This window comes from Myotis davidii, unplaced genomic scaffold (genome assembly GCF_000327345.1).
Source record: "Myotis davidii unplaced genomic scaffold, ASM32734v1 scaffold10, whole genome shotgun sequence".
In the NCBI taxonomy this organism is placed as follows: Eukaryota; Metazoa; Chordata; class Mammalia; order Chiroptera; family Vespertilionidae; genus Myotis; species Myotis davidii.
Genome location: NW_006283544.1, coordinates 2,611,195 through 2,621,115, shown reverse-complemented (window position 1 = coordinate 2,621,115; position 9,921 = coordinate 2,611,195). Strand labels below are relative to the sequence as shown.

Below are 9,921 nucleotides of genomic sequence, written 5' to 3'. Positions count from 1 at the left end.
GTAAGGAGAAGGAGAAGGAGAAGGAGAAGGAGAAGGAGAAGGAGAGGGAGAAGGAGAAGAAGGAGAAGGAGGAGAGAAAAAAATTAAAAATATGAACAATAAAGTGGCAATAAATATATACCTATCAACAATTGAATCTAAAAAATAAATGTACAAGAAATCTAATGAGCAAAATAAAATGATGAATAAAATAGAATTAGAGGCATGGAAACATGGAATGGATTGATGAATCTCAGAGATATAGGAGAAGGGGGGCCAGAAGAGATGAACCAAAGATCTTTTATGCATACTAGAGGCAAAGTGCACAAAAATTTGTGCACTCGGGGTTGGGGGGGTCCCTCACCCGGCCTGTGCCCTCTTGCAGTCTGGGACCCCTGGGGGATGTCCACCTGCTGGCTTAGGCCCAATTCCTTAGGCCCAAGGATGTCCACTTGCCAGCAGGGAGCAGGCCTATGCTGCAGTCGGACATCCTTAGCGCTGCTGAGGAGGCAGGAGAGGCTCCCACCAGCACTGCTGTACTGGCATCCATCAGCCTGGCTTGTGGAGGAGCAGAGCTCCCCCTGTGGGAGTACACTGACCACCAGGGGGCATCTCCTGCATTGAGCATCTTCCCCCTGGCAGTCAGTGTGTGTCATAGTGACCAGTCATTCCCAGTCATTCTGCTGTTAGGGCCAATTTGCATATTGCCCTTTCATTATATGCCTGGTGCATGGGTGGGGACTAGCTGGTTTGCCCTGAAGGGTGTCCCGGATCAGGGTGGTGGTCACGCTGGAGTGCCTGGCCAGCCTGCGTGAGGGGCTGATGGCTGTTTGCAAGCTGGTCAAACCCCCCAGTGGGGACCATCACCCCATGGGGATGTGGCCAGCTTGGGTGAGAGGCTGATGGCCGTTTTGAGGCTGGCCATGCCTGCGGGCTGGAAACAGGTATCTGGGGTTTATTTAGCTTCTATAATTGAAATTTTGTAGCGTTGGTCCGGCTGGAAGCCTGGGTTGCCTCTGGCAACTGAGGATCCCAGCTCCTCCTTGAGCGGAGGCCATGCAGTCTGGAAGCAGGTATCTGGGATTTATTTGTCTTCTATAATTAAAACTTTGTAGCCTTGAGTGGAGCTCAGGGCAGGTGGGAAGCTTGGCTTCCTCCATCCCTGTGGCAACCCAAGCCTCCTGCTGCTCCAGCTCCATGGCTGCCGCCATCTTTGTGATGGAGTGATCGTTAATTTGCATGTTATTCTTTTTTTTTTTAGATAGGATATGTATTACCTATGGCACAGATAATAGGGTGGTGAAGGCCTGGGGTGGGCTAGGATCTGGGTGGAGGGGAGTAATGGGAGAAAAAAGAGGGGTATCTGTAATACTCTCAACAATAAAGATATTTTTAAAAAGATTGGATGTTTTTAATATATTGAGGATACAGGTTATTATGCAAATAAATGTGTTGGTAGAGTTCAGATCAATCCCTTATCTAGTATCTTGAGTTGTTCTGAATATTTTAGAACCTTGTTTGCCCTTGACCAGAATAGAACTTGGGACCCTTCAACTGGCAGGCCGACACTCTATCCACTGAGCCAAGCCAGTTAGGGCTAGAGTCTGCATTTTAACAAGAATCCAGGTGATTTGCATGCACATTATAGTTTTAGAATCACTGTTCTAGGCCCATCTTTGGAAGATCTATTGGGTAAAATACACAGTCAGACTGACCAATACTTAAGTCACCTGTTGATTATGTGATATCAGATGGCCACCCTTGACCTAAGAAGCTTCAAGTGTTTTAGTTATAAAAGAAGATCGTTTTACCAAATGGATTTTTTTTTTTTGTTAACAACAGTACAAATCTCTCTTCTTGCTGAATAAAGAGAGGGGAAGATGAAGTTCATTATTGATTTGGAGTTGTTATAGAACATCATAAGCATGCAAGAGATGGCAGAGATGGCTGCTGTGCTTATCTGTTGAGGGACACTGTCAAAGGAATACAAGAGCTAGCATTTACATATGGAGAAAAGGGCAAGCTTTTTCCTTCATAACTATTTGCCAACCAGGAAGTCAGAGAACTCTGAAGGAGACATGTCAGGAGGATAGCATCAACCATGAGGGAAGTATTGCCGATATTTCACTTTGTGATTTTTTAAAAATAATCCACTATATTATGTGCATTAAGCTGTTGAGAGCTTTCTATTAAAATATTTATATTTCCAGCTGCTGTTGAATAAAATTATATTATTTCTTTTGGTGCTATTGTCTATTGTACATCTTTTGCCTGTTACCAGTCACAATCAGTCCTAAATTATTCTGTCAAGTGAGAATCTAGGAACTTTACAGCTGCCAGTTCAGGATGATTTTCCATATTGTGTGAAAATGCCAAGGAATGACCTGTCAGTCTGTATTTGTGACAAGAGTCCTATTCATGGTGCTCAATGGTTTGTAGAGTGTATCTTTGAAGAATTATTTTTATATGGTTCAGTACATCTCCATATCCCAGATAATAATTATCTTGAATCCTGGGCCCGAATAAAAATAGAGGAATGAAATTGAAGTGGTCTCTTTAGTTAGTAATTATATGAGAATATGTTGGGGAAATTTTTTTCATCTCATTTTTGTCTGAGTCTGTTCAAATCTCAGTTGTAAGCAGGTGCAATTTTTGTGCATCTGTAAGCCTAGCCATTTGTGATCCTATAACATAACAGTACTGCAATATTAGAGTGCCTCCTCCTGTTACAATAATGAAAGGAGTTTTAGGGACAAAATAGGTAGGTTTAGGGAGTTTTAGGAATAAAGAAGGTCCATGGGGAAGGAATGACTAGGTGAAGGCTTGGAGCCACCAGAAGACATACATTCACAGAGAATAGAAAGATGCCACAGGATAAGGGGAGAGGAAGGCACCCTTTCACAGAAGATAGGGAAAAGCCACAGGGAATGGGGAAAAAGGAAACAAACTTTCACAGGGGATAGAGAAATGCTGACAAATGGGAAAAAGAGAAAAACAGATTTTCGCAGGCGATAGAGAAATGTTACAAGATAAGGGGGAGAGAAAGAGGGGGCACCACGTGGGGTTTGGGCTTTGAAGCTGATATTCTACAAAAGGAGTGACGAATTAGAAGGCAGCATCAAGAGACAAAGGACTACAGCCTTTATAAACCTTAGCAAAAAAGGGGCTTTGTGGGTTACCCCCTTGGGATCTCCTCCCTACATGGAAGTCTATATTTGCTGCCAATAAATTTCCACCCTTTTCATCTACCACCTTTGTCCACGGCCTCATCTTCGCATCCATCTGGACAAGGGCCCAGGAAAGAAATCACCCTTGCATCCTGCTCAGGAAAAGAAACTGAATCAGTAACTCATATAAAATCATACTGAGAAATGAATGAAGATCTGTGGAAGATGTCAAAATTACTTCCCAAACTCCATGAAACTCTTAAAATTAGAATAAAGCTTTTGAAGGGGTGTGGTAAATTGCTTGTATTTATTTTTTGGATACTTTTTTTCTTATTATTTTGAACAAAGGTTAAAAACAGCAGGGCTAGGAGGTAATAAGTGATCTATCTGATTGAGGACCTCTGCTGGCAGGCATGAGCCAAAAATACACACAAAAAACACAAACTGCTTTCTTGATAGCTTTGGGCCTGGCCTCAAGGTTAGGTCTCCATTCCTTGCCTGAGCATGCTGGAAGCATTAGGTTGCAGTTATAGGTAATAATAAGCATAGCTGACACTTTGAGTGCTTAGTATGTGTATTATCCCATGTAATCTGCTTATAATAAACCTCCATGCCAGGAACTGTTGTCAGCACTCTACAGAAATATCACCTTATTCCATCCTTTTAACAAAACAATGCCCATTTTGCTGATGAAGAGACAAGTACAAAGAGTTAAGAAACTTGCCCCAGGTTATACGGCCAGTAAGCGACAAAGCCAAGATATAACTCCAGGCACCTGGCTACAGAGTGTGCTCTCTGAACTGCTCAGCTGCATGATGCATTAGGCAACACAGTGCTAAAGCAGAGTGCTTTCACCATGTATGCACTGTGTCTCATTTAATCCTCGCAGCAACCCAGAGATATAGATTGTATTATTATAACCCCCTTTTACAGATGAGAACTATTTGGTGGACACAGAGATTTTAAAGAGAGTGATGAATTGGTAAAATATGACTCTAAATCTCATGTTCTTAACCAGTTTGCTAGATTTCAAAATCCGGGAGGCTACAACGAAGATTCTGTTTTATTAAGACTAAACATTGATTATCCTATATAATAAAGAGTAATATGCAAATGGTCATCACACCCTTATACCATTACGCCATAATGGCTCAGACATTCAACACTGGGGAGAGAGGAATGGGGACCAGCCAGGCACCAATGAGCTCATGAGAGAGGAATGGGGACCAGCCAGGCTGCAGCCTGGGAGTGGGACAAGCCACCTGTCCCATGGTTCCAGGCACCTGCAGCTTTGGCCCGGGCGAAGTCAACCCAGGTCATGTGTGCCTACGGTCAGCCATAGGGAGGGAAGCCCGGGTCCCGGGTGCCTGCGACCGGCTGGAGGAGGGAATCCTGGGTCCTGGATATAGGGCAAGGCAGAGGCAGTCAGGGGAGCAGTTAGGGGCAATCAGGCAGGTAGGCAGAGGTGGTTAGGGGTGATCAGGCAGGCAGGCAGATGAGCAGTTAGGAGCCAGCAGTCCCGGATTGTGAGAGGCAGTCGGACATCCCCAGAGGGGTCCCAGATTGGAGAGAGTGCAGGCCAGGCTGAGAGACCCCCCTCCCTCCACCCTCTGTGCACAGAATTTCATGCACCAGGCCTCTAGTGAAGACTGAAAAAAATAGAGAAGCCCTGGTTAATGTCACTCAGGGGCTGTACTTCAGCCAGCACACCAAAGGGTCATGAATTCTATTCCTGGTCAAGGGCATGTACCTGGGTTGTGGGTTCATTCCTCAGTCCAGTTAGGGCACATGCAGGAGGCAACCAATAGATATGTCTTGCTCACATTGATCTCTCTCTCTCTCTCTCACTTTCTCTCTCCCCACCTCTCTCTACCTCCCACTCTTCCACACTCTCTAAAAATCAATGAAAAAAATATCCTTGGATGAGGATTAACAAAAACGACAAAAAATGGATGAGAATGATCATTAGTTTTGAAGTTATTAGTTATCAGAGGTGAAGCCTGCTTCCTTTCCTAGATAGAACGTGGAATCTAATCTGTACACCACTGCAGTTAAGCCCCTTCAGTTTTGGAGTGTTGCTTATCCTTGCCTGTCTCTTTCACACTTCAAGATCAGCATGCTTCTATATTTCCCACCAGAATGCTCTGGGATGCACTGTCCACTGCCCAGAAACGGTCTTGCTCCTATGGCCACCTCCTCAGCCATTGTCCTCCTTTCTGGGAACATTATAGTAAGACTCAGTTCGGAGCTCACTTCCATCAGAATCCCTTCACACTTTATGAAGTGCCTGTGCCCCTTTTCTGGTATCCCGTGCTATCTTTTCTTCATTTCTAGACATTGTAACTCTCTACTGTGTATCTGCTTACCCCACAAGAGCATGCCCTTCTTAAAGGCAAGGACTTTGTTTTGCTTCTATTTGTGTCCCCAGCACCTCACATTGGGCTTGAGAGATAGTAGGCTCTCACTAAGTTATCACTACATGAATATACTAGCAAAAAACAAACAAAACAAAAACCTTATGGGGAGGTTCTAAGAGCCTCCACTGAGAATCACAGGTTGGTTTTCCATTTCCAGAAGACAGATCAAGAACAAATCCAAGATTTAGAAACATTTGGGGGGTGGAAAGAATGAGTAATGGGTCCTTGGTGTAATCTTAATATTGAGGAGAAATAGAAGAAAAGAGGGCAGTACACTGAAGTTTCTTATACCATGACAATGAAGTTACACAGAATTCATTAATCTAAGACACTATGAAAGGGATTTTTTTTTTCAGCTTTAATAACATTTTTACTTTGGAATAATTTTGTATTTACAGAACAGTTGCAAAGCTAGTACTGAGCATTCATATATATTCCTCACCCAGTATCCCCCAATTCTATTATCTTACATGACCATGGTGCACTTCTCAAAACTGAGAAACCAACATTAGTCCATTACTACTAACTACACTCCATAGTCTACTTTTATTCCACTAGTTCTTCCATAACCTATTCTTTTCTGTTCCAGGATTCCATTTAGGATGTCACCTTACATTTATCATGTCTTCTTAGCTTCCTCTTAACTGTGGCAATGCCTTGGATTTTTGTTTTTTATAAACTTGAAGCTATTAAGTAACTTCTGGCTTAACTAAAAGTTCAACAAGATTCTAGCAAAAGAGTAATTATCTAGTTAAAGATTGTAATTTTTGTTATTCTTTTCTGAAATATCACAAGCTCTGACAGATTCAGTCCTTACCCCACTCCCAGATTTCCTGAGCTAACCAACTCCTTGCACTGAGTGACTTTTTAATTATTGGCCCCCTGAAGTCATAGTATCATGAGATCCCTATGGCTTAGGCATCACTGACAACGTTTTATTCACTAATACAAGGAAGGAGACTAGGTCTGTGTAAAAGCAGATGTGTTGACAATACTTATTGATACAAAATGCATCTTTCAATTACACTTCAAACCCTGAAAGTTTTAAACTTTCACAGGTTCATTTAAGAACTACCTAATAAAGTGGGAAGCACTGGCTTTGGAAGCAGAAACTCCCCATACATTTTCCAACTCTGCCACTTAACACCTGTGTGGTTTCAATCCTGGCATGTAACCTCAATAATGCTATGTATATCCATCTGTAATTATAAATCTAAAATGTGACAATATGTGTAGAGAATTTCCTTGAACTCTATAACTTGGAACACAAATTATTTTTGTCACCATTAATCCTAACCTAGGTAAAAACACTTAAAAACTAAAATGTCTCTTGTGTGTTATAATTTTCTATTTCAAATTTCTCTTCTTGGCTATATTTGATTTTGGAATAGCCATGAAAACTATTTTGGTTCCCATAACAAAATATTAAGAGCCTACTGCTATTAATGAATTCTTACAATGTGTCAAACATTTATAGAACATTCACTGCAACCCTAGCACAAAGGCATGATTCCAACCCTAAAGGTGGAAAGCTGAGGCCCAGAGAGGTTTGCATGACTTACCCAAGATCACCCAACAAGGACGTAGAGGAACCGTATAAACTCAGGGAGCCTGGTTGAAGCACACCAGCTTCTAACCACAAAGCTATAATACCTTTTACAAAGCTTCTCCAAACGTGCAATAAGTCACAGAGAATTCATGAGATGATGCTCTTACACCAACCTGGGAAAGCATCAGCTGGAATCGGTATCACTCGGGCTCAGCATCTTGATCACAAGCTGAGGACACCGTCTGTCTCCCCAGCTATGTCTCTCATTCTATATAATAAAGAGGTAATACGCAAATTGACCACCATGCCCTCACATAAGATGGCCACCCCCATGTGGTCAAAGATGGCCACCAAAAGATGGCCAGCAGGGGAGAGCAGTTGGGGGGGACCAGGCCAGCAGGGGAGAGCAGTTGGGGGGACCAGGCCTGCAGGAGAGGACAGTTGGGGGTGACCAGGCCTGAAAGGGAGGGCAGTTGTGGGGGACCTAACCTGCAGGGGAGAGCAGTTGGGGGCAATCAGGCTGGCAGGGTAGTGGTTAGGCAGTGATAAGGGGGAGCACCACTCAGCCAGAAGCCAGGCTCACTCCTCATAGGCCTAAGCCATCAGTCAGACATCCCCTGAGGGCTCCTGGACTGGAGAGGGTGCAGGCTGGGCTGAGGAACACCCCCAGTTCACAAATTTTGTGCACTGGACCTCTAGTTAAATAAGAAATTACTACTTTCTCCCCCTTCCAGATCCTTAATGGCCAACACTTTTCTTCCATGGTCTTTCATGTCTTCATATATCTTTAGATCTAAAGAACCTCAAAACTATAACAAATTGAAACAAATAAGCATTAATCCTAAATAAATGTATTATTTATGTTGGGGAAGGATGAAGTATTTTGACCATTTTAAAAAAATGTAGACAGTGAAGCTTATGAAGCTGACTCAGAAATAATCCATTTCCTCTGAGATTCTGTGTGGCTTCCCCAGGAGTATATTTCAGGATGGCTGAAGTCTAAAGAATTCTGCAGCATGAAGCCAGCCTAGAGTTCATGGTATGTATGGAGTCATCCCCAGTCCTGCTTGTAACCATTGGACAGTCCCTAGAATGACACAAATCTCTCAATGAGGAACAGATGTTATATAATTGATGCAGTAAATGGAGAAATAAGCTTCTTTCCAAGTTGGTTAGCAATTAATAACTGGCATGCTCTTACTTTTGCATGCTTTTTCTTTTTCATGTTTTCCCAATGTTGCTTCTTCAATGCCAATGGGAAGTGGTAGCTTTGACCTACATTGTATCCATTGAAGAAAGCTCACAGCCAGGGATTCCATTTTATAGCATGATTTATTAGCTTTTTTAATTAGAAAGAAATCTGATATGTAACTTACAAAACCCACTTGGAGTAAAGCTAGAGTCATTATAATAGTTCCTTTCTCTACCACATCATTTCCCTAGGAACTCCTCATCTCAAACTCTTCCCAAATATTTCTAAGAGTTCCCAGGGGACATTTCATGTGAACATCACTTTCTAATCCTTCTGTTTACTTGTTACTGAGCAGAGGCCATTTTCCTCATGTGCTCCTTTCTAGTGCATGACTTCCTTCTCAGCTGATGCTCTCTCAAGGCAACTTCACTGTTGCTGATGCCAATCAGCAGCATCTGGGCTAGGATGGCTTTTCCCAAGTCTGCCAGCCCTATTGTATTCTGTGCTGCTGAATCCTTTTCCTGTCCATTTCCCAAGGAGACTTTAGCAAAGCTAGTCTTTAAGTACGTTCTTGTTCTTATGTTATAGATGTACCTTCTCAGTTCTTACCAATGCGTGCACAGTGTATGATCAGACACTTTCTCTGTCCACCCGATCCCACTACCCCATTTCTTCCCTGAGTCAAAGTCTTTTCCAGGTAAGCTCCTCATTGACATGGACCAGGGCAGGTCTTTCCTCACAATGTTCCAGATGTGCCAGATTTGTTGAATCCTAGAGTGAACTCCATTCACGCTTCAGTTTTCTGTGTCTTTATCTAAAGAGGCCAAGTTTCCATAACACTGGTAATGCAACAGTCATAATGAAAATGTATTTCCTTATTATGTAAGGGCTGCTTATGAAATCCCAGTACATTTCTCACAGCCAGATTAAACATTTTATTGCCTTTATTTTTCATCAAGTATGCAAATTCTTTTTAGCAGGTTTCATTTTTTATTTAAAACAATTTTTCATGAAAAACTAAATCATTTACAGCCATATGGTCTCATGACAATGCATAGTTAAGAAAAACTCAGTGAATTTTATACAGGAATGCTCTTTGATTTCCTTTCAAGTGAAAGAAACACAGTTCCTAGCCATAGAGTGAGATGCTTTAAGAAAGAACTCTAACTGCCAATAAACATGCAATGTGGGTACTTGCCAAAGAGTAAAGATGTAGGTGAATACCATCCTCTTCCTTTTATAGAAAGATAGTTTGGTCCTTAGAAGAAAGAGTCAAGTCCTAACCAGTTTGGCTCAGTGGATAGAGAGTGGGCCTGCGGACTGAAAGGTCCCAGGTTTAATTCCGGTCAAGGACACGTACCTTGGTTGCAGGCACATCCCCAGTAGAAGGTGTGCAGGAGGCAGCTGATCGATGTTTCTCTCTCATTGATGCTTCTAACTCTCTATCCCTCTCCCTTCCTCTCAGTAAAAAATCAATAAAATATATTAAAAAAAAAAAAAAGAACAGAAACACACAGAGAAGCCGTGTCACAGAGAAGCCGTGGCGGTGGGCGGGAGCATTCTCCGTGCTCTCCTCTGCTCATGGGCCACACGGTCCTGGGACCCCTGACCCAAACC

General features: G+C 42.6%; 1 long non-coding RNA gene across 1 annotated transcript in view; it reads right to left on the bottom strand.

Annotated features, from left to right (window-relative positions):
• Positions 1 to 9,921, bottom strand: part of LOC107183261 — a 21,640-nt gene that overhangs the window by 503 nt on the left and 11,216 nt on the right. The gene's annotated exons all lie outside the window — the stretch shown is intronic.